The 24,564-nt window shown below is 41.8% G+C and overlaps 1 long non-coding RNA gene and 1 pseudogene across 3 annotated transcripts in view; both read left to right on the top strand.

Annotated features, from left to right (window-relative positions):
* Nucleotides 1-24,564, top strand: part of LOC140696769 (uncharacterized) — a 41,439-nt gene that overhangs the window by 16,084 nt on the left and 791 nt on the right. For all 3 annotated transcript variants that reach the window (XR_012073255.1, XR_012073257.1, XR_012073258.1), the window contains exon 3: nucleotides 8,427-8,558. This is a non-coding gene — a long non-coding RNA (uncharacterized lncRNA). The remainder of the gene's footprint in view (nucleotides 1-8,426; nucleotides 8,559-24,564) is intronic.
* LOC102533933 (ribosomal RNA processing protein 1 homolog B pseudogene) lies at nucleotides 15,552-16,969 on the top strand (annotated as a pseudogene).

Raw genomic sequence — 24,564 nt, 5'->3', positions numbered from 1 at the left:
CACTGGGTCTCATCTCCCACATGCCCAGGACAGTGCTGAATAAGCAGAGGAATATGTCCACTGAGTGCCCTACTTAACAGAACTGGTTTGATGGTCATTCTCTGAGGACTAACTGTTCCACCTTTGGTTTATCTGGAACCCTTTTTTCTGGTCATAACTTTACTAGGTTCTTCTCACTCCCCCCATTCCCCTGCCTTTTTAAAAAATTATAGTTGATTTACAATGTTGTGTTAGTTTTGGGTGTACAGCAAAGTGATTCAGTTATACACATATATATATCTTTTTCATATTTTTTCATTATATGTTATTATAAGATATTGAATATAGTCCCCTATGCTATACAGTAGGACCTTGTTGTTTATCTATTTTATGTATAGAAGTGTGTATCTGCAAATCCCAGACTCTTAATATATCCCTTCCCCATCCCGTTCCCCTTCAGTAACCATAATTTTGTTTCCTATATGTCAATCTCTTTCTGTTTTGTAAATAAGTTCGTTTGTATCATTTTTAAGCTTCCATATATAAGTGACATCATATGATATTTGTCTTCCTCTGAATGACTTGCTTCATTTAGTATGATAATCTCTAGGTCCGCACATATTGCTGCAAATGGCATTATTTTATTCTTTTTTATGGCGGAGTGGCGTTCCACTGTATATATACACCACATCTTCTTTATCTAGTTATCTGTCAATGGACATTTAGGTTGCTCCCATGTCTTGGCTATTGTAAATAGTGCTGTGTGAACATTGGGGTGCATGTATCTTTTTAAATTAGTTTTCTCTGGATATATGCCTAGGAGTGGGATTGCTGGATCACATGGTAACTCTATTTTCAGTTTTTAAAAGAACCTCCATACTGTTTTTCATAATGACTGCACCAAATTACATTCCCACTAACAGTATAAGAGGATTCCCTTTTCTCCACACCCTCTCCAGCATTTATTGTTTGTGGACTTTTTAATGATGGCCACGCTGACTGATGTGAGGTGACACCTCATTGTAGTTTGAATTTGCGTTTCTCTGATAATTAGTGATGTTGAGTATCTTTTCATGTACCTATTGGCCATCTGTGTGCCTTCTTTAGAGAAATGTCTATTTAGGTCTTCTGCCCATTTTTTGTTTGGGTTGTTTGGGGTTATTTGTTAGTGAGTTGTATGAACTGTTTGTATATTCTAGAAATTAATCCCTTGTTGATTGCATCATTTGCAAATATTTTCTGGCATTCCATTGGTTATCTTTTTGTTTTGTTTATGGTTTCCTTTGCTGTTCAAAGTTGGTAAGTTTGATGAGTTCCCATTTATTTATTTTTGCTTTTATTTCTATTGCCTTGGGAGACTGACCTAGGAAAACACTGATGCAATTTATATCAGAGACTGTTTTGCCTATGTTTTCTTCTAGGAGTTTTGTGGTGTCCTGTCTTATATTTAAGTCTTTAAGTCATTTTCAGTTTGTTTTTGCTTGTGGTGTGAGAAAGTGCTCTAACTTCATTGATTTATATGTGGCTGTCCAGCTTTCCTAACACCACTTGCTGAAGAGACTGTCTTTTCTCCATTGCATATTCTTGCCTGTGTCAAAGATTAACTGACTGTATGTGTGTTGCTTACTAGGTTCTTCATTCATGCCTTTGGTCTTCCACTGCCTTAACTTGGTGTGATGAAAACATCAAAGGACAACTGAATTCTGGCCAAGCTTCCATTAGCTTGCTTCTAAAATTGGGGAGATAATTCTATGTCATTGTAGGGTTAATGAGATACTGTAGTGAGCTCTTCCCCTGGAATGTGCGTAGAAGCAAAATAAATAAAAATCATTCTGTTTTTCCATTAGATAAAAGCCGCTTAAAAGGCAAATAGGTCAAAGGGCTCAAAATATTAAGAATGGTGTTCTATTTATTCACATTAAAAAACTGATTCAACTATTTATGGAATGTCTGCTATATACAAAGCAGCAGGCAATGCAAACCCTGTTTCCTAGGAGCCCAGACACTTTTGAACTCTATTAGCTGCTTAACCACTTTAAGTTGTTTCCCTGTCTGTGAAGTGAAACTATTTATGCTTATTTCATCAAGGTATATGAAGATAAAATGAGACATTTGTAAAGTACATAGTATACTGCAAGTGCTCAATAAATGCCAAGTGTAATTCCTAGAGCTTGTTGATGATAGAGAAATCGGTGGGCTTGGGGAACCTTGGGCTGATGGTGGTTTCCCTCCTAAGGACTTGTAAAATGAAAAGCTTTTACAATAGTTCTGCCTTAAGGAAGATTATGAATATATTCCAACTGCAGACACTACTTATGGGAGTCTTAATGTTTGATTTGAAAGCTGAGAGACTGTTCTTTCAAAATCCAATAGGTGGCATAAGAAGCCATTTGTGCAGGGCAAACACCGGCCAGCAGAGAGCTTTATGTTTCCTTTTCCAGAAGGCCCTCGCCTTGGACATGTCTTCCTAGTCTGTCACATGGTCACTCCACCAGAAGCTGTGCATAATAGATTCTTTAAACATATAGACCATGATCCTTATGGAGTTCCCTAAAGAAAAAAAGGGATGTGGTCTAGAAAGCAGTTGAGAGTGAGTCTAGTCTTCCCCAAGTATTTCCCCTTGAATATTCCACTCATCTGAAACCAGTTAATTAAATTCTCAAGTACTTAAATTCCAAATTGCCCTTACATGGAAATTAAGTATGTTGTCGATAGATACATTTCTTTATAGAGACACATGGTCCAAAAGTCTAGTAGAAGGTCCGTCGTCATTGTTACCAGCGCCGGCTCTAAAGCAGCCGGGCACTGGTAGGCGAGCTGGAAGGACAGCTGTGCTGCTCATCTGCAGCACATGCTAATTTCTGTGACTGTCTCTACCGCAGCCAGTTTCAAGTACTAAGATGAAGTCACTTAACCCCGAGTAGGGAAGAGATGAGCACAGTCTCCTGATCAGGTAACGCCCAAGTCATATTTTAGGAATATTTCCATTATCATCAGAACGGCTAATGAAATATCCATATTGATGACATGGGGCTTCCTTTTCTCTTTCCTCTGATCAAAAGCAGAGAGTGAGAATCAAAAATGGGAGGAAGACTAGACTGCTAGACTAACCCAAACTGGGTGATTGAGTAAAGAAGATGTGACGTATTAGATCACTTCGTCTGCCTGAGCAGACACATAACAGGGGAAGAGCCCTGTAAGGCGGTACTTTCTGATTTACTAATACAGAGGTAACGTATTAAATGTAGAATTTCAGGTGAGGAAGGGACAATCCATTGCAATTTTAGACAGCTCTAACTGTTCCTTATATTGTGTCAAAATCTATTTGCTTTAGTGGGGAGGGTATAGCTCAAGCGGTAGAGCGCATGCTTGGCATGCACGAGGTCCTGGGTTCAACCCCCAGTACCTCCTCTTAAAAATAAATAATGGACCTAATTACCCCCCCCAAAAAGAACCCACCAAAAAACAACTCTGTTCGCTTTTAACTTAAATACACCTATTGAAGTTCTAGCCTAGGAAAAGAACATAGAAAACACATGCCACTGATTTTTCAAATGACAGCCCCAGAGCTAACTGAGGATGGGGATTCATCTTCTCTTAGAGTTTACTTCTGCAGGATGAGTATCACAGGGTCCTACAAACGGTATTCACAGTTTCTCGTTTCTTCACATTTCTCTGACATGTTCCCATTTGCCCATATAGTTCTTAAAGCAGGCCCAATGACTGAACACATGTCCAGCTCGGAATAACAGTGAACCACTAGTCATCTTGTTCTGACCATCGTATGTGTATCAATACAGCCCAATATCACATAAGCTTTTCTGGCAATGCAATGGCATCACACCATTGATTTACATAAAATTATAGCTGACTCAAATCCTAAGTCTTTGGAGCTGTTGTTAAACCTCATATTCCTTATGGTATAATTCCATTTTAAGAACTCTTAAGTCCAGTGAATATGCTATAAACCATTGAAATGTCCCCTTTAAGTCAGTAGGTTGAATGATATGTGGATGGCATCTCAACAAAGCTATTAGGAAATATAAGTTCAGGAAGGAAAGACGGATGTATTTTATTAAACGCTGAATTTTGCATTTTATCAAATACACAATTTTTCCAGACACAGTATCTCATATAACTCTTTCAACAGTAATTGTAAGTCCTACGGGCACTGAGAAAATGGTACAGGTGGAGGAACAAGGATTTGAACCCAGGTCTGCTCAGGGTGCCCGTGCTCATTCCCGCACAGCACAGCAGAGCACAGCACCTCCCTGTCACCCTGCTGGGTGCTGGGCTTTGTGGTTGGGGCCCAGCTGAAGTCAGTGGGAGGAGGTCTTCCAGGCAGGCAGAGCTGTAGAGCCATGTGGATCTTCAGAGTAGTACAGGTAACCTGACAGTGGAGAGAGATTCAGGGTTAGAAGGATCTAGAAGGTAGCGAAAGGTAGGTGTCCAATAAGTAGTGAGCATGTGGGGGTGGTGGAGTGGTGGGGAGATGGTGGAAAGAACAGTGTGAGGGACCCAGACTGGCAGTGGGGGTTGGACAGGACAAGGGGCAGGTAGCAAGCTCCCAGCTGGGCCTGCATTTCAGGTATGATACCTGGAGAAAATAGATGTAAGCAAGTTAGTGTCCTGATTTTGAAGAGACTAGGGTCCTGGTCAGGTTATGGAGGCGGGGAATCAAGGACTCGGGTCCTGCAACACGGAATCAGAACACAGACTCAGTGCCAGGCTGAAGGTGGAAGCCCAGAGGCCAGAACCAGGGCAGATCAGAGCAGAACAAGTCGCAGAATAACCTAACTGTGTCCCCTGAACTACAGAAACAGAGCTCCTTAAAGCCATCAGCTAGAGACACAATTTGCCCCTGAATCTGGGGCAGAACCAAAGCTTCGGATGAGTGCCAAGTGGCCCAGCAACAGGGACTGACAGCTCCTTAGAAAAGACCAGGGCCTATCCAGTTTGCTTTGCTTTGTTTTCTGCAACATGCATGACCAACGACAGCTGCAGGTACACATTCCCCCGTAGAGGCATTCAGGGCTAGACACAATTCTGGGTGTGCCATCTCTAATGCCACCTGTTTCCGACTACACAAGAAAGCGTTTCAGGAAGTGACTAAGGGAGAAATTTGTTTTGGAATAACTGTGAATCTGTTCTATTCAGTTTTATTATCAGCAAAAACGACTTGTGAGCATGGCTGGTTTTGGCAGGCCAGTGTGATGGGACCACCCAGGTGGGCATCCCCAGGGGACCCTGCCTGTGCAACCAGAATGCCTGGCGTGGCCTCTCTCGGTGCCAGCCCACTCACTTAGCCAAGGTTCCTTGGGTTTCACGTAACAGATACAGCTCAGGCTTGCCTGAGCTAAAAAGGATAGTATACGGGATGTGGGCCAGGGCAGGAAGGGCAGCTGGGCCTCAGGGGGTCAGAACGAAGCCCTGAAGAGGCCCCTGGGAGTGCAGACAGCTTTTCTCTTGCCATCTCCTGTTTTTTCCCAGGGGCGACCTGATTTCTCATCTCTACTTCTCCCCGATGCTTTTAGTCATCTTTCTCTACATCCCAGTTTTTTTCTGCCTCCCAGAGCACGTAGTGAAAACAGCCATACCCCACCCCTCCCTTATATGGTGTCCTCAATCCAGGGCCAATAGTGACTGACCAGAAGGCCTGTGTCCCAATTCCAGACGCCCTGCGGAGAGAATCTGGCTGTCTCTGCTTGAGTCTGGAGTGTCTCCTCCAATCAACAGTGGGCCCTTGGTGTGGTAGTGACTCTTGGGGCCCATCCCCCTGGAAGGGGAGGTAAGGAAGCTCTTAGGAAAGGAGGCATAGGCTGAACGAAGACCTGTAAGGTGCCTGCTCCCTCCAGGCTGTCATCAAGACAGCCAGTGACTCTAAGTCCTCCCACTGCCTCACTGTAGCTCTGCCTTCTCCCTGAAACATTGAACATTACACCTAAACATAGTCTGTTAACTGAATAGGTCTTCCTCATAAACTTCAGCAAAATGGTGATGAATGTCTGCAAGAAAAACTTTTTTTTTCATGTGGAATAATCAAATCTAGGGACCACATGTTAAGGGGGGGGACACTATTATTTAAAAGGAAGACGTACCAAGCACATTGGAACTGAGCCTGTTTGCCAGGATCTACATTGCCTAACAATGTTTCTCACAACCAGCAAAATTACTGAGGCATATGTATAAGTGAGTAACTTGCAAAGTGCCTTTTTAAACAGTCCTCACATTATGTCTGAATGAAAATGATCTTACTCAGACTTCCCTAGGTATCCAAAGGATCAAATCTGAAATCAGGGACTAGAAGCAGAAAATCTGGAGGTTCTGGCTTTCATGGGTTGCTGCTTCTGATTTATAAGGTGTCATGAAGGGGACCGTGGGACAAGTTATTAAATCTGAAGGCTACACTCTTAGACTCTAAGAACGACAAAGCCTCCTTCCCCTGCAGTTGCTGATGGCGCTCATGGTCGTGACAAGGATGCTCTCTCAGCACTTGTCCTGTGCCAGGCACTGTGCTAAGCACTTTACATTGATTATCTTATTTAATCTTTATAACTTCTCTATGGGTTAGGTAGTATTATTACCTCCTCTTACAGATAAGGAAACTAAGGCTCAGCACTGGTTAAGTTCCATTCCTAAGGTCCCATGAATGGCAATTTGTAGCACCCAGATGTAAGGCTAATCATTAAGAAGTCCACAAATGATAAATGCTGGAGAGGGTGTGGAGGAAAGGGAACCCTCATGTACTGTTGGTGGGAATGCAGTTTGGTGCAGCCACTATGGAAAACAGTATGGAGATTCCTTAAAGAACTAAAAATCAACTTACCATATGATCCAGCAATCCCACCCTGGGCATATATCCAGAGGGAATTCTAATTCAAAAAGATACATGCAGCCCAATGTTCACAGCAGCACTATTTACAATAGCCAAGACATGGAAGCAACCTAAAATGTCCATCAACAGATGACTGGATAAAGAAGTTGTGGTATGTATGTATGTATGTATGTATGTGTGTGTGTGTGTATGAATACTACTCAGCCATAACAAAGAATGAAATAATGCCATTTGCAGTAACATGGATGGACCTGGAGATTGTCATTCTAAGTGAAGTAAGCCAGAAAGAGAAAGGAAAATACTATATGCTATCACTCATATGTGGAATCTGAAAAAAGAAAAGAGAGGACACTAATTATCTCATCTACAAAACAGAAACAGACTCGCAGACATAGGTAAACAATCTCACGGTTACCAGGGGGAAAGGGGGTAGGAAGAGATAAATTGGGAGTTTGAGATTTGCAAATAAATATTAACCAGTATATATAAAATAGATTTTAAAATTTTCTTCTGTATAGCACAGGGTACTCTATTTAGTATCTTATAGTAACTATAATGAAAAAATATGAAAACAAATACATGTATGTATATGTATGACTGAAACATTATGCTGTAACCAGAAATCGATACGTTGTAACTGACTACACTTCAATTAAAAAAAAAAAACTAGCTATAAGATCTCCAGTGTAGACTAAGTTCAGGTGGGAACTAAGAATACTGAAGAAATAGCACAACCATTTGAATTAATTTCATTCTTTGAAAATGCGCAATTCAATAAAAACGAAACAAAACACAAAATAAAAAAAAGATATAAGGCTAAATAAATCTGGCTAAAGCTGAAGATCTTTGATCTCAACCAATATAAAATACTTAGATCTTCCAAAAAGAAATTTTTTTAAAACATTGAAAATGAAGCTCCCTAACAGAGAGTGGGAGTTCATAACTTTTTTTTTTTAATCCCACGTGGAGTTTATGTTTGCAATGCATATGAGCAAGTATTTTTGTGTATCTCCTATAAGGGAGGCACTGATGTCGAGGGCAATGTTAAAATGATTAAGACCCCCTTATGGTATCAAGGAGCACAAGATCATCAAATATTAAGCAAGAGGTTGTACAAGATAGTTATACAGCATCCTAGTAACGTCCTAGCTCTAGGAGATGAAGGGAAGAAGCAAGCGTGTCTGCTAAGTATACGAACGTTATGATTTGCTGCATGTGAATGTTGTTATCTGAATCGTGTGAAAGAGAAATCCCGTGTTAGCCAGAGTAATCAGCAATTCCCAGGTGTGATTCTCAGCAGGCCCAGGATGACGTCTAAATCACGTGCCTGTGTCTTTCAGTGAACTGTGGGATGTGCCCCCTATAAATAGGACTGAAGGGAGGAATGGATCCTAGGCAGGCTTGATGCCTGTTGCCTGTTCTCAGTAAACCCTGTCCCTGAAGGAAACACCTCTACGGTGAGCTGTCAGCCAGCAAACCGAGGCAGGGAGAAACGCAGGGGAGATCTTTGGAAAAGGTTTTCGCCTCAGTGTGACACTTCAGGTCTCAGGGATCTTTTCAGAACAGTCCCGGGAATAAATGGGTAAACTTGTTCTTTGTACTTGGATTGCAGAGAACAGTCCATCATCTGGCACCGGCTGGACCCAGTGGATCTTGGGGCTGCCTGCCATCCAGAAACCTGAACCGTGCACTGATTGCTTGGTCTGCGCTCCACTCCATTTACGGAACCCTGCTTTCTGTTCAGGTAATGCGAGCTTTTCTGCACCTGAAGTTTGCAGCCATCTGTGATCAGGTCTTAGAGGCTTACTTGTGACAGTGGAAAGCGGGGTGCGCACGGGACTTTGGATAAAAAGCTCTAATGCTCCTTTTCATTTATATACAACTTTCTATTACAAAGCCCATCACACTCGCTGCCCTCTGAGGTAGGGCTGGGTCAGTCTGCTCATTTTACAGCTGACAAAACAGATAACAAGGCTTAGGGGTTTGCTGGAGTGAAGTGGTGTTCGACCAAGGAAGTCTGGCCCAATTCACTTTCTAGCTCATTCTTTTTTGCCTGGAAGAGGCCTTCGAAGTGTCCAGCTCTTAACTGCAAGCCGCTTCAGGAAGTCAAGTGGGAAGAGTTGCTTGGCAGGGAGGCAGCAGGCGTCATGACCAGAGCACAGTGTGGGGCTGGAATTATTTGAAAATAGCCAAGTAATATTTTTCTGGTTCACAGTGGATGTCAAACACACACACACATCCAGTTTCTCCTGCGAGGTCAGAGAGCAGGCCAGGACACGGTGGCCGCTGTAGCAATGCTGCCTTTGACCTGGTGGAGAGCAGCCAACCCACTATTCACACTTTAATCCTTGGTTAGCAGATCCTTTATATAAAACTTGTAAATGAACTCAGAAGTCGAAGCTATTCCAAGAGCAGGCCTAGTGCCATCTTTGTGGGGCCTGAGGTAAGAGTAAAAATGGAGGTCTACATGTCATGTGTCTAAATATATAAAAATTATAGCTGAAGCTAACAGCTTCGCCTTGACAAGTTAGCCTTTCCTACCTCAATAGATACGTATTTATAATGACCTCCAAAATCAGATTTTATTTACAATTTCTGGCTCCTCAGAGTTCCACACCAAATGTGGTGGTTCAGGGCCAGCAGTCCTAGCCTGGACCCACGCCCTTCTTTCCGCTCTCCAGGTCTGACCCACATCAGAAAGGGCCTCGACACACACGATGAGGATCCCGCCTCACACATGTTCGAACTGCCGCCACATCCCCACCCCCTCAAGGCCACTCCTTGGGCCTGCGATGCCACACCAATGGCACAGTCTACCTTGGAAGGATAGATCAGGAAAAGAGGTTCACACCAGTCCTGGAAGGAGGGCCTTTGGCAGGGAATTCTGGCGTCTGGGTGCCTAGAGTGTGGCCTGAATGCGGGGCAAGGCTCTGAGTGAATGAATCCATTTGGTCTGGGGATTTCTTGCCCAGTGGGGAGGATTGACCAGAAAAAAGCAAGGGTAGGGCTGTGTAAAGAGTGGGCTCCAGGGAGGGGCCTCTTGCCAAGACCTAAGAGCAAATGATATCTGGCCAAATCATAAATAAGCCAGAAGCGTGAGCTAATATTGGAGTCCGCACAAATGTGGATACCACAATTAATTTCACCTCAGCCATAAGACATAGAGGCACAGGCTATTTCAAGTGTTTTATCTGCTGCCTCCCACAAGTAACTTGATTACTCTGGGCACTGGGCATGGTCTCCAGTAGGTATAAGGGCCAGGAACCAAATGAACGATCTCCTAATTAAATATTTTACCAGAGAGGCTGAGCTCCATAAAAAAAAATTGATGCCAAAGCTCTAGATGGGTGACCCTAGGGTGGGCGCCCCTGCTGTTGCCTCCCTGAAATGGGCCAAGTGGGAGGAAGAAGAGGAGCCTGATGGCGCGGGCTCTGGGCGTGGGCTGCTTTGCTCTTTGCAGAGGAGTCCTTGGGTCAACCGAGGCTGGGAGGAGCTGTGGGGCAAAACAGACTCCTCTGTCCATATCACTTCCCTCAGAATCAGAGTCATGATCCCAGTCCTGGCTTGAGATACAAAGAAGTTAACACTAGGAGCTTCCTTATTAACTCATATCACAACTTTGTTTAAATTCGTGATTTAGAACATTTAATTTTAAGGGAACTATGTCCACGTATAAAATGTGGTTGCATCATCAAATTCTCAAGGCAAAAGATGTAAATAAGGAAATGTGTACGATGTATATTTTGATGCTAATCTGTGGTTGTTGAGTATGTCAGTGTTAATAGCATTGAATTCTGGATTCTTGACACAAAGGCTTTAGTCCAGCTTCTCTGACAGCTTTGTTCCAAATATATGAAGGACACATTTCCTTAATGATCTTTGGATGTCGGTTATATAAACTAATTCATTAAACATTTTTTTGTTTGTTTTTAAAATGGAGATAAAAATATGACCCAAATCAGAATGAATGAGTCATTTCACAGCATCAGATACTGGTCATCTCTGTGGTGTGGACAGACAGGGCTTCCTCCTACCCTCATAGCCCTCTCCCACACGGGTCCACTATCTGTTCAGACAGACCAGCTCTGCAGAGCCAGGGGCAATTTGTGTGCCTATACTGACCCCATTTCTGATTGTCACTTGATAACCTAGCCCCTCTATTTTTGTGTTGCTGCCCACACAAATTTCCAGCATCCGGAAAGTGTGCCCTCAGCCTCCCCTACAGTTCAAGTTCCCCTATTATCGTGATTCATCCACCTCACCCATCATCCAGTTCAGGTGAATTGTATGTCCAAAGAAGGTGACTTAGTGCTGACAGTAAGACCAAGCTGGGGCAGTCCTGTCCTGTCATCTGGTGAGAAGCATGACTCTCAGACAATGCTGGTGGCTACTGGTAAACCCTGATGTCACTGATACCAAGTAACCTTTCATTTATCCAGGATAGTAAGGGAACAGGGAGTCCTAATAGGCTAGATCATCTTAACTCTAACTACTGGTTTTGAAGGAAAAATAAACTAATTTGGAAAGAACTATAAATAACACAGCAGCACATTACCGGCAGATGATAATTTTACCTGGCATTGTAATTATTTATGTGTGTGCCCCACCTCTCCTGCAAGGCCACCGGCTTCTTAAAGGATGGTCTGTATCAGTTTCATCTTTGTTTCCCTTATAGTACTTAGAGAGTTGTTTTATATATTGTAGGTGCTAAAAAAAGTTTTTATTAAATAAATGAAAATAAATGTAGTTGACCCTTGAACAACACAGGGTTCTGAGTTGCCTACCCAACGTAGTCAAAAATCTGCATATACTTTTGACTCCCCCCAAATTTAACTACTAATAGTAGTTGACTAGAAGCCTGCTGTTGACTGGAAGGAAGCCTTACTGATGGCATAAACTGTCCATTAACGTGTATTTGATGTATTACATGTAGTATATACTGTATTCTTACAATAAAGTAAGCTAGAGAAAAGAAAATGTTATTAAGAGTATCGTAAGGAAAGAAAAATACATTTATAGAACTATGCTGTATTTATCAATGCTGTAAGTTTATGTCATCTGTTTATAGGATGAGTTTCCTTCAGTGCCTGTATCAATAGTGTCTTCTATGATACAAAACACTGTAGATATTAGACATGTTACCAACACTGTTACCTGAAAACTGGGTTTGCCTTTTGGTGGGGGTCAAGCCAAAAGACACAATCAAGCCAAAGAGCAGGAGAAGGAAGGGTATATTACTTGCAGCCGAGAAAAGTGAACACCGGGATCTTTCCCAAAGACGTGTCTCCCCAAACAGCAAAACTGGGGAAGTTTTAAACTAAGGTACATGCATATTCATGAAGGGATGAAGGGGCTTGAACAGAGGAGAATTTAGCATCAGACTGGGCAAAGGTCAACAGAGTCCCAGCTTTTGGTGATTGAAGTCACAAGATCAGAAAAGGTCAGCATCACCACCCCTCAGGTTCCAGGTGATCTGGTGGTTGAGTGCTCCTTTACCACTGAAACAGAACTGAGAGTCTTTTAAACTCTTTGCTATTGTTACTTCTCTTGTCTGATAACAGTCATTTGTTCCATTCTTTTGTTTCCTGAAGATTGTTAATTACTGAGACCTGTTCAAGGACAAGTACTATGGCCAGAATTAGATCGCAAAATGGCTTAGGCTAAAAATGGCTTCTCTTTGTCAAGAAAGTCATGCCTGGTTCTCTTTCTTCAGGGACCCTCTACCCTATCTGCTTACAAAAATTCCCCCTTGAAGTATTTCACTCCTCAGTCTAGAGGGTTATAGGGCCTAAGGTCAGTCTTCTGTAATTGCTTCCTACTGAGAATGGGTGTTGTAGTCTGCCTAGTTAGAGTGAAACTCTTGCTGCTAGAGCTAGATACATTTTGGGGTCCACGAAAGTAGTGTGTGAACCTCACTTGAATAGCATTATTCTAGTAGGTCTAGGAGAGTCACAGAGAGAGAGAAAATAAACAGCGATTTTGCAATATTGTTAGCAGAGACTTGAGCCAAGAGCCTCCTAACCCGAACCATTTTTCTATTATTTCCCCTAAACTGGGAAGAGCATCATTTGAAGAGGAGATTTGATTTTTCATGTGTATCAGAAGGTGAGTCACAATTGAAGACTCATCTACAGATTTGGGTGAATTGCTCCCTTTTCAAGGTCCTCAAAATACCTTAAGCTTCCTGTACCTGTTCAGAGGTGGCCTTCCTTATTTACCTGATAAAGCTGAAGGGAACTTAAGAGTTTCTAATTTTTGGAGAGATCAGGTAGAAAGAAAAGACAAGTGTTTCAATTCTGCTTACAAAGGTATAATTTACTAAATTGTTGTAAGTCATAATTAACTTGAGGGGAATAGTGTCCTTATAGCTGGAAAACACAGATTAAAACCAGTAGAATTTGAGATTAAAAAAACCATAAAAAATATAGCCATATTCATCAGTTCACTCAGTAACTAATCCTTTTTGTTAATGATTTTGTGAAGCCACCCGGTTTTCCATTAGGATTCTTTAATTTCTTATCCAGTTCAGTAGTATGATCTGAAATTTATCAGAGACTCATATTGTCAGAAAGTCCTTCCCAGGAATCTTCTTGAAGATGAAGCACTTTTGCAAAAGCATCAAAGTACAACAAGAAGTGTCTATAAATGGCAAAAAGACATAAAAGGCATGGTTAAACAAGTGATCACGATGTCATCGACAAAGAAACTTGGTTATTGCTGTGACACACAACATTTTAAGATAATAACTAGAATTATGACAAATAACATTATATACTAGGACATATCCAAATTTTAGAAATTTTATGTAATTTCTAGAATGTCTATATTAATAACAATTACCCATACAATATAATCTGAAAAGACTTGTCACTCATTTGGCAATGCTTCCCATGTAATTTAAGGTTATCAAATAATCCTAGTTAATTTAATCTCTCTCTCTGAGATGCCTCCAGAAGCATTACAAAGTTAGCCGGAGGTCAGAAGAACTTCAGTTAGGATTCAGTCCTTTTACTAGCTAAAAGGACACCATATCACAGTACAGTTGCTTATGAAAATAGATTATAAATAAGGAGTGTTAACTAGCTTCTGTTTATAACCCTTAATCAGGTCAAGGAATTTGAAATTTTTGAACAGGTAGGATATCATTAGTACCATTAATGTATTAATACTATTATTTTATTGAAGTCCAAACATCAGATTATAATTTACTAGTTACTACAAATACATTTATCATTTTGTACCTAATATATGCCAAGTGTTAGCATTAGGGGTACAATGTGCATATAATTCATGTTCTCAAGAAATTTAAATAATTCATCTTTAAAAATGTATTTTGGGGAATATCATTTTCCAGAACTTTAGATGTCACTGTAGGGAGTTAGCCAGTGTGTGATGTGACTGTATCAGATATCCTATAACTAACTCAACATACAAAATAATAGAAAAGAAAGAACATGAATGTTAGTTTAATTACTTCACATTAACCTTTTTTTCTGAAAAAAACACAGCATCCAGAATGTTCATTTAAAGATCTAGTATTTTGCACTTTCAGAATTCTGGGTTAATTTGCATCTGCACATAAGGTGATTTTCATTTCAGTTTAGTACAGTGTCTGCCAGTCGTCCAGGACTTGGGGATAAAGCTGCTACCCTAAGTGGGGAGGGAATAGCCATTGCAGGCCCCCATCCCCTTGGCTGATCTTTCTGTGGGTATGATGGTGACAGAGGCAGCAAGAGGGAGCCCTACCCTGGGAGTCAGAAGAAACTCAGGAGGCAGGGACAGGTGTTCTCAGCCCAGTCTGTCAGGACCTCTGGTAATAGATGCTGCCGCCCTTCTGGTCGGTTTCCTGTAAACATGCTGATTTTCATCAGGACAGTAGACTTTACGGTTTAGATACTCACATCTAAAACTAAGGGGTTAGATTAAATCAGGGTTTCCCAAGATGTATTCTGGAAAACACAGGTCCCATAAGATGCTCCATCAGGAAGGGGCCTGGGGCAGAAGTGTGGGGTGGAGAAAGATGTACACCAAACCCACTGCTGGAGAGACAGAAGGCACATCAGCCTATGAAAAGTTCTGAGAAGCTGTACCTTCAAAACACTATGATAGTAAGTCAGACAGAGAAAGACAAATAGCATATGATATCTTGAAAATGTGGAATCTAAGAAGATTATAGAAATGCACTTATTTACAAAACAGATATAGACTCACAGACCTAGAAAACCAACTTATGGTTACCAAAGGGAAAGAGGAGGGATAAATTAAGAGTTTGAGATTAACATATACACACTATACATATACGACTACTGAAACAGATAAACAAGTTCCTGCTATGTAGCACAGGGATCTATATTTAATATCTTGTAATAACCTATAATGGAAAAGAATGTGTATGTGTATATATATATGAATCACTTTGCTGTACACTTGAAACTAACACAACATTGTAAATCAACTATACTTCAATTAAAAAAAATTATGATAGCAGCATTTCTCAAAAGCGTTTAACCGTGAAACCCTTTCTTCTGGTTTCACCTACTAACATTTACTGATTTGCTTAGTGTTCTGAGGTATGAACTTTGGAAACATTAGGATAAATGATCTCTTGTATTCACTAGTTTTTTAGCATCTTCAAGCAGAAAATAGTCTTAAAATGAGAAGTCTGTGGCTTTCTGCACAGTCACTGCTCCAGGAGGCACGACAGTGGACTGCGGCTGAGGATGCTCCAACCCGCACGATGGCCCCCGCCATGCAGCCTGCCAAGACCCAGTTCGCTGCACGCATGGCGTCCCACGAGAAGGGCATCCGGGACCAGGCCATGAAGAAGCTGCTCCAGTACATCAGCGGGAAGATGCAGAGGGAGACAGGAGGTTTCAGTCAAGAAGAACTTCTGAAAAATATAGAGAGGGCTCTTGTATTGTATATGGGTGCAGGATGAACCTCTTCTGTAGGGGGATCTAGTGAACGCCATGTCCCAGCTCATCTGTTTGTTCAGACCTCTTGGCAAACCACGAGCCGAGAGTGGAAGAAGATACACCAACTGCATCTGGACAGATACTGCATACCGATCCGTCTGGTCCTGAATCAGTCCTTTGAAGTTCTGAAGCGAAATGACTGGGAAGAAAGCCAAATCAAGCTTTTCCTAGATGTCTTGATGAAGGAGACCCTGCTTCCTGAAAGTCAGTCTCTTAATGGAGTGAAAGTCCACTTCATTGATACTTATCTGGATGAACTGTCCAAAGTGGGACAGATCAGAATCTCAAGTTCATTGATGCATTCTGCAAGATCGCTGCCAAGCTACACAGGCTACAGCTGGGGGTGCTTTTGAAGCCATTGTAGATCCGTCTCCTTTTGTACCTGAAGAGACAATCGAGGAACAGAAAACCAAAGTGGGTGACAGTGACCTCTATGAGGAAGAGGTATCTAAAAATGACATGATGTGGAGAAAAACAATCAGTAAAAAGAAAATAGCCCTAGACAAATATCATTCCAGAAAAGACGGTGTCAGTGATGAAGGTGAACAGGTGGGCAGTGGGCCGCTTCTCCAGTTTGACTGTAAGGCAAATCTGGAAATCACCAACAGGAAAAACATACCTCCCTTCGATAGGAAATGTCTCTCCAAACTAATCAAAAAATTTCAAGATCTGCCTGAAGTTTTGCTGAGGACACGTCTACTGATATAGATGACAAAGCTCTCAGTCAAGGAAGGCATAAAAAAAAGGACATACACTTTTGGAGACAACAGCATAGAAAGAGAGAAAGGAACCAAGTTCTTTCCTGCTTAGGAAGAGGAGAGTGAGGGCGGTATTCTGAAGAGAAAAAAGGACGAAAAAGAAGAACCACCTCTGGCCTGAACATTTAGGGTCCGTTGGTGAAGCCACATGCCCAAAATAGAATGGGAGTGGGGAGCAAGCGACCAGTGGTGGGAAGACTCTGTAGTGGAGCTGGGAGCAGTGGCCACACCTGGCCCCCAGGAGCAGAGTGACTTGGAGCAGCCCCCGGTGCACAGCAGGAGGAAGTTATCACAGAAGAAGAGCCTGAGGGTCCAGGTGGGGAGCTCTGAGTCTGCAGCGTCACCTCCGGAGGACATGTCTCCAGGTGGCTCTGGCAGTGGTCCTACTCAGGGAACAGCCCCTGAACCTGCCCGGCCACTGGTGTCCCAGTCCTGAAGAGGAAGCAGATGCTAGGGGCTCTCCTGGTCAACAGCAGATCCCCCCACCCCCTCCACCCACTAGCCTGGCCCATGCCCTAGAGGGAGGGCCCTTCAACCAGCCCAGCATATGGAGATGACTGCCCTGCCACCCCACCCCAGGATGGGAAACCAGAGAAAAAGAAGAGGAAATCCAGCTGCTTTGACCTCTATGACTTGTCCACTCAGAAAACTGCCATCTTGAAAAAGAGGAAGAAGGTGAGAGATGTCAGACTTGGGGGAGCACAGAGGAGCCAGCTCATCCAGGTTCTGTGGAGCAGTGCGGCGCTCAGCTCTTTGAAGAAGCTGAGGATGGAGAAGAACTTTGTGAATTGCAATACCCCCTTCTCCCCGAAGCCCCCGTTCTTCAGGAAGGCCAAGAGCAGCGCTGCTACCACCTCACCGGGCCCTGCCCTGCAGCCAAACAGAACAGCATCCAGCTCCAAGAAGGTGACCTTCAGGTTGAGCAGGAACACGACCACAGAATTCAAGAAACAGACAAGAGTATCTTGGTCAGCCACATGGGTCCCTCCCAAGAGGCCTTCAACCCTGAGCAGAGGCTCCTCCACTGGGTGCTGAAGACCCCCATGAGCTCTTCAGCCAGCACCCCCTGGGGGCCAGGAAGCCGCTGACCGCCTCGCCAAAGAGAAGGCCGATGGCTGTGGACTTCTTCTCAGATAGTAGTAGAGCCCTTTTAAAGGCAGCTTTTGTACAGAATGTTCCATAAATTATAATGTTTAAAAAGAAATCAGAGGTCCATGAGCTTAGGGCCTCATAGCTAGTCAGTGGCCAAACCAGGTGCCGTTCATTTGTCAATTTCTTACATTCTATATATGTTAACAACCCCCAAAAATGAAATTTTACTGTGAGGAGGGCCTGAAAAAGCATCAGTAATTGAAATCTACAGATAATCTTGAAGCTTCAGGGTCTCCACTTTGGGTTAAACTCTGTTGATTGAAGTTATTCCTGATGAAGCAAAATTAATGATGTGTATCCATAGGCTAGAGAAGATGTTACTGCATAGAGAATTATCTACAATTCAAGAAGTTAATGACAAGAGGGGAGGGAGAAACAAATAGCACAGAGTCCAAAGCCAAGGTAACCAGGTCCTGGGTGACTAAGAGTAGGTTACTTTTTGTGTGTGTGTGTGTGTAATGTTAAGCTCAAGGAGATCTTTTATTTTTTTTTTTTTAGTATTGAGTCATATATTCCTTTGGTGTCAGGACTAAGAAAAGAGAACTGATGCTTGCTATGCTGACGTCTAAGTACAGTGTCCTGAATAATGTCTCCGTAATGCCAACTCAGAAAAGCCTCACCCATCACTTCACACTGGTCTTTGCCTCTATTTAAAAGGACAGGAGTAATTTTAGGTTTTAATTTCTTTTCATGCTATTTGCTTGCAAAGGGCTAAGCAAACAACAGCATTCTCCTAGCAGTGAATTAGCTGTCCCACTGTCCCAACTAGAGAGTAGCCTGACCCCAAAGTAATTAAAGAACCAAGTTATTTGCATCCTTTTTCTACAAAAGTACTCTTGAGTAGCAGATGGCAAACACAAATGTTTTGCTCTAGAGACATATGGAAACCTCTCCGTTTCATAAAAGCCTCAATGAATATTAAACGCTGGATGATGCCATTCATTGCAAAAATTAGATGTGATAATCCCCCAAACAGGCCTAATTAGGCCATATAGCTACTCGGGTTTCAGAAAGTGGTAGGAGGGAAATGACGATGTGATTGGGATTCCATTAGCAGTTCCTCTTAATCTGAATATTCATCCTGGCCCCAAAGAATCACCTTTGCAGTCTTATTTCTTCAGCATGCTATTAGATTATCACCATATTTGTAATTGTAAATCTTAAATATGAATAATCAAAGAGTTCTTCTTGATTTCGTATTAACTCTTGAGTTCTGCCTGCTGAACAGCAAGAGAAAGGAGATTCGAGAGAGAGAGGATGTTTTATCACAGGTTCAGGGGCATCCAGCAGGCTCCCTGATTAACTGTGCTTTTAAGCCCTTGTTGCTGTTAAACTAGAGGAGGGGGTTGTTGAGGGGAGTCTATGTTTAAGGGTATTCAAAAAATGATTTATCCATATTAAGTAGGAATTGGAGGCAGAAATCTGATTGGATATGGCTCAAAATACAAAGCAGAACTGCACTTTTCTCTTAATCCAGTAAATTGGCAACCCAGTAAATTGTTGGCAACTCAATAACTTGTTGCCATCACAGGAAAAACTGAAACTTTGCACTCCTTGGAAAGAGAGAAGTACTGATAACTGAGTCATAGGGTGAAGTGAATGCTATTTAAAATAAGGAACTAGCTGTCTTGGGCTCCTTTCCCAGCACCAAACCCTGCCTGGCCTCTGTGGGACTGGTCAGGCCTAGGCTGTTGATAAATTTCCTCAATTCACTAGGCTGTTTGGTTGGCCTGGGAGACCTATAGCTCTAAGACCAGAATCCCTGGGGCAGATCTCAGGTCATCTGTTTGTGTGAGCTTGGATTCGAGAGCCAAAGGGCTTTATAGACAGAAAGGGCTTATCTAGACCAGCCTCCTTCATTTTACAAATGAGGATGCTGAGGCACAGACTGGTTGTTGTCCTTGTTTAAAGTCACAGATCTAGTTGGTGGCAGAGCTGGGAATAGAACCCACGTCACCTGATGCTTTGGCCAATCCTCCTTCCATTACAGAATCCCAAGATAGGCTTCTCAGAGTCTGACAGAGAAATTAGAAAGTTCAAGGCTGCCCAAGTGGTAAACCTCAGCTAGTTGCTGAAGTGGGGTAGAAAAGGGAACAGGTGTCTAAGTGCCTATGTTAATTCTTGCCTTGGACCACTCATCCCCTCCTTAAGGAAACAATATTTCCTTCTTGTTTCTTCAATATCAGTTGAAGAATACCAGTTCAATATCAATTCATCTGTTTCAGAAAATGACAAGTCAGAATTTTCCTGGATTCAGCCCCAAAGACTTCTCCAGAAATTCCAACATAGCCAAACATGATACGAATAGGCATATAATTTGACACTGACACTGGTGGTAATATGTTGCTTCCACAGCTTGTCCCTGTAAGCAGATAGGGTAAGAGTTCCCTAGAGAAAGAGAACCAAGCATAGGTTTTGTGACAGAAGAGAGGTCATTTTTGGCCTAAGTCATTTTGTGATCTAAGCCTGGCCACAGTGCTTGTCTTTGAACAGGTCTCATAATTAATGATTTTAAGGGAACAAAAGAATGAGGAAACAAAGGACTGTTGTCTCAGGCAAGAGAAGTAACAAGAGCAAAGATAATATATCAGTTGTAAAGACTCGCAGTTCTGTAGAAATTAGCCTAAAGCTTCAACCACCAGATCAGCTGGAACCTAAGGGACATGAGGTTGACCTCTTCTGACTTTATTCAGTTAAAGCTTGGATTCTGCCAGCTGCCCAAGCCCTTTTATGAATATGCATGTACCCTTAGCTCAAAACTTGCCCAGTTTTGCTGTCTGGGGAGACACTGCTTTGGGAAAGATCCCCAGTGTTCTCCTTACTTGCTGCAAGTAATAAATCCTTCCTTCTCCCAGTCTTTTGCTTGGTTTTGTCTTTTGGCTCAACCCCTACCACGAGGACAACCCAGTTTTCCAGGTAACATCTCCTCCTGTCTTCTCTATTTCTAACAGAACCCTGTGATTTAGGGTGAGTTTGTCCCCGTGCTCAGCTCTGGTGACTTAAGTCAGTTGGCCTACACATTCTCTTGGACCCCAGGATTGATTCACAGAAGGGCAGTCAGGGCCCATGTAACTCATATTTCTAGAGAGTTTATTTGCACTCCTGAGAAAGAGGATTCTTTACCTTCTGCTATCTTTGAATCTGGAAGCAAGGAGTCCCAGGAGTTTAAGGAAGACATTTTACAACCCCATAGGGCAAGTCTCTTGAAATAAGTGTTACTTTGAGGAAGCATTTCTGAGAAACCAGGTCCCAGGCTTGTCATTTGGGCTGCAGGATTACTCACCTGTCACTAGTTCTAGATCTGATTATTTTAGTATACGATTAAATAAATATTTTTTATTTAAGTCATTTAGTGTTCTATTCTTTTTGTTTGTTTGTTTATGGGCAAGGGGAGGGAGGTAATTAGGTTTATTTATTTATTTTTAGAGGAGGTACTGGGAATTGAACCCAGGACCTTGTGCATGTTAAGCATGCACTGTATCACTGAGCTATACCCTCCCCACCAGTGTTCTATTCTTTACTACCATAAGCATCTCAATACCTGTTATGATGCTGATTGTGAGTTTCAGCACATCTTGACTTTTTCAGAGTCCACTTTAAAGTTGGTTCCAAAAGGCTTTCTTTAATCACTCAATTTTTTAAAAACTGAGGAAGTCTAGTTGGTTTACAATGTTGTGTTAGTTTCTGGTATACAGCATAGTGATTCAATTATACATATATATATATTTTTTCATTATAGGTTATTACAAGTTATTGAGTCGGGGAAGGGTATAGCTCATTGGTAGAGGGCCTGCTTAGCATGCACGAAGTCCTGGGTTCAATCCCCAGTACCACCATTAAGACAAACAAACAAATTTTTAAAAAATCAAATTACCCCTCCAAAAAACAAGTTATTGAATATAGTTCCCTGTACTATACAGCAGGACCTTGTTGTTTATTTATTCTGTGTATAGTACTTTGTATCTGCTAATCTCAATCTCCCAGTTTATTCCTCCCTCTCTTCCTTTCCCCTTTGGTAACCATAAGTTTGTTTTCTGTGTCTGTAATCACTCAATATTATAAGAATCTCAACCCCAGACACATAATATTTACTGTATGTATTTGCCTTATTTGACACAAAATCCGATATAGCAATGCCTAGGTTAATGAAGGAATGAATTTAGAAATACATTTTATTGTCAAAAACTTTATTATCAGAGAAACAAATAATATAAGAGGTATTAGAATGGATTCCTTCCAGTCCACCCTATAATAGAGTAAATTTCATATAGCAAGTTTTTGTACTAGCATGCCATTCAAAATTTTAAAAAAAATTTTTTTGTTATTTTTTAGTTTTTTAAATCATAGCATTTTAATTTAACTTTTGCATGCAGTGGTAATATGCAAAATACTGAACAAACAGTGTGGCGTGAACATTCGACCAATCAGGTTGGAAGCCTGAAAGCCTGACCAATCAGAAAATATACCCAAATAATCAAAATGAACACCCAACCAATCAGAATGGATGCCTGATCAGTCCGAATTAAAAACCAACCAGTCAGAATGGACATTTGACCTATGGAATAATGACGTTTATATCTGCCAAATATCTGCCTTCCATTTATCACTGAACTTTTCACTTATGGGATCTCTCCTCAATATCTGGGAAGCAAACTGAGGGCAGGGACCACATGATAGACAACTTTGTGTCCGAAGGTATTCCCAGTGGCCTTGCTGAGCTGGTTTCATAGTCTGAGCTTAATGAGTTTTTGTTTGAGTGGACACTATTCAACCAGTGATTGCTCAGGAAACATCAGTGGGTGGAAAGAGTGCAGTATGTCCCTCTCTGATGAAGATAATTATAGAATTGTCCCACTGGGTTATCACTAAACAAATACATGTTTTTGGATGACACACAGTTGATAAAAGAAATTGGTATTTTTGAGGCGTTATCATTCAATATGATCTTGACAAGCCAGAGAAATACTATATAATTACACTGATTTTTTTTTTAGACACAGCAATGAATAGTGTACTTACAGAATGAATAACACATAAATTCAAGGTAGAGTTCAACCAGAAAGGTATTGATGAGGCCAAAAATACCCAGGTCTCATAGCAAATAATAAACTGAAGGTGTCTCAGATGTTTAAAAAATTCCTAAACTGCTGGCATGATAATCAGATGTTCATTCATTCATTCGTTCAACAACTTAACTGAGTACCCACTATGTGTATGTGTAAGGTGTCCTGCTAAGCATTGCTGATGATACAGTGAGAAATCAGCATGCCCCTTTCCTCAAAGAGCTCAAGTTTTAAGGGAGAAGACAAAGAAGTACACAAACTAGTAGATAACAGAGAGAGAACTTATTCGATGGCTGAATCATCAGTCAGTGAAAATGATCACCATGAAGGACATCTTTGTAGCCCACCGGGACAGCTGTGCTCAGCAGATGGCCGAGGACCAGAACCCAAGGGTGGTTGGACAGAAGCGTCAGCACTGTCGGGTGCAGACTGATAACAGAGGCTGCTGTGCCCCTAATTTTTCAGGACCATGGAAGAAGCACGTGAATTCTCATAGGATACAATTAAGGAGAGGAAAAGTCCCAGTAATGATTGGTACCAGTTTTGCCAACCCTTGACAGGTAGAGAGGTCTCAGCCAAATTTAATTTCATTTCAGCAATTAAGAAAGGTGACACCTCACACTCAAGTGTCATGGAGCAATTTAAATCAGTTAAAGAATGCTTGAGTAAATTTGAAAATTTGCCTAGGGAACACACAGACCTTCAAGAATATGTTTGTAGATTCTTGGGGGTCCCCCAAGATGAGTAAACTATTGTTAAGAAGTGAATTATGGCCCTTGGAATTGTGCAGCATGGCACTTGCTACCATGAGGAAAGCCAGACTGGGGACAAAGTAAACACACACAGAAGGAAAGCAACAAGAGAATACAGGAACACGAACTAGAGCTCTGATCAAAACCAGCCTGAAGCTCACACAGACCTCACGCCAGACAGACCTTTAAGCATCATCATTCCACCTCATTAGGAAATTCTCGGGGAAGAACTCCGTTTGACCCAGCCTGGTCATATGCCCACCTCTGTGGCCGAAGGAGCAAAGTACCATGATTCAGAGACACTAGTCAGGGAGGAACAGCTTCCCAAAAGCAGTAAGGAGTGCTGGCCTGACAAAAACCACAGAGAGTAAACTCCCTGGACAGCTAGATTTCTGTAAGTCAAGCTTCTATGTACATGTTAACCTTATCAAAGGCTCCAGTAAACATTTACAGAATCAAATTGAGTATGCCGGTCTGCCTTGTGTTCTGCAATGATGTAACATTTCAACAGTGGATTTGGGAAGCTGGCAAAAAAGTACTGATGTGGTTTCTTCAGTAACATGCCACTTGGAGAAAGAAAAGAAAGTCACCTCCTGTTACGTGTGGTACCTTGGGCTCCACAAATATACTTCTTGTCCAGTCTTTTGAGCAAAATGCCTTGATTCAGTAGGAGTTACTACCACCAAAATCTGATCTCTAACATGTTATACAAAATATGGAAACGCATAATTCACAAAAGGAAAAAAATGGGATTCTTCTCGAAGTAATGTCAATATATCAAAATGCTTGACTGGTTCAACAGTGGTGCACAGACTTAAAAGCTAGAAAGTCCCAATGTTATATGTGCTTTCTAACAGAAAAAAAAAACCAGGGGAGTGAAAACAAAACAGAAAAAATTTTTTTTTAATTCCCATCAATTAATAAAATTCCCCTAGGGAAACTTAGGGACTAAAATTTCTAATCCTAGCTTCTCTTATGAACGTAAGTTCTTTGCCACATAGTGTGTTCTTACTCATGCAGAGAGAAAATGCCAACAGTTGCATACAGGTA

Source organism: Vicugna pacos, chromosome 6 (assembly GCF_048564905.1).
Source record: "Vicugna pacos chromosome 6, VicPac4, whole genome shotgun sequence".
NCBI classification, from domain to species: Eukaryota; Metazoa; Chordata; class Mammalia; order Artiodactyla; family Camelidae; genus Vicugna; species Vicugna pacos.
The sequence above is the reverse complement of the archived record's forward strand: the minus strand, read 5'-3'. Positions and strand labels throughout refer to the sequence as shown.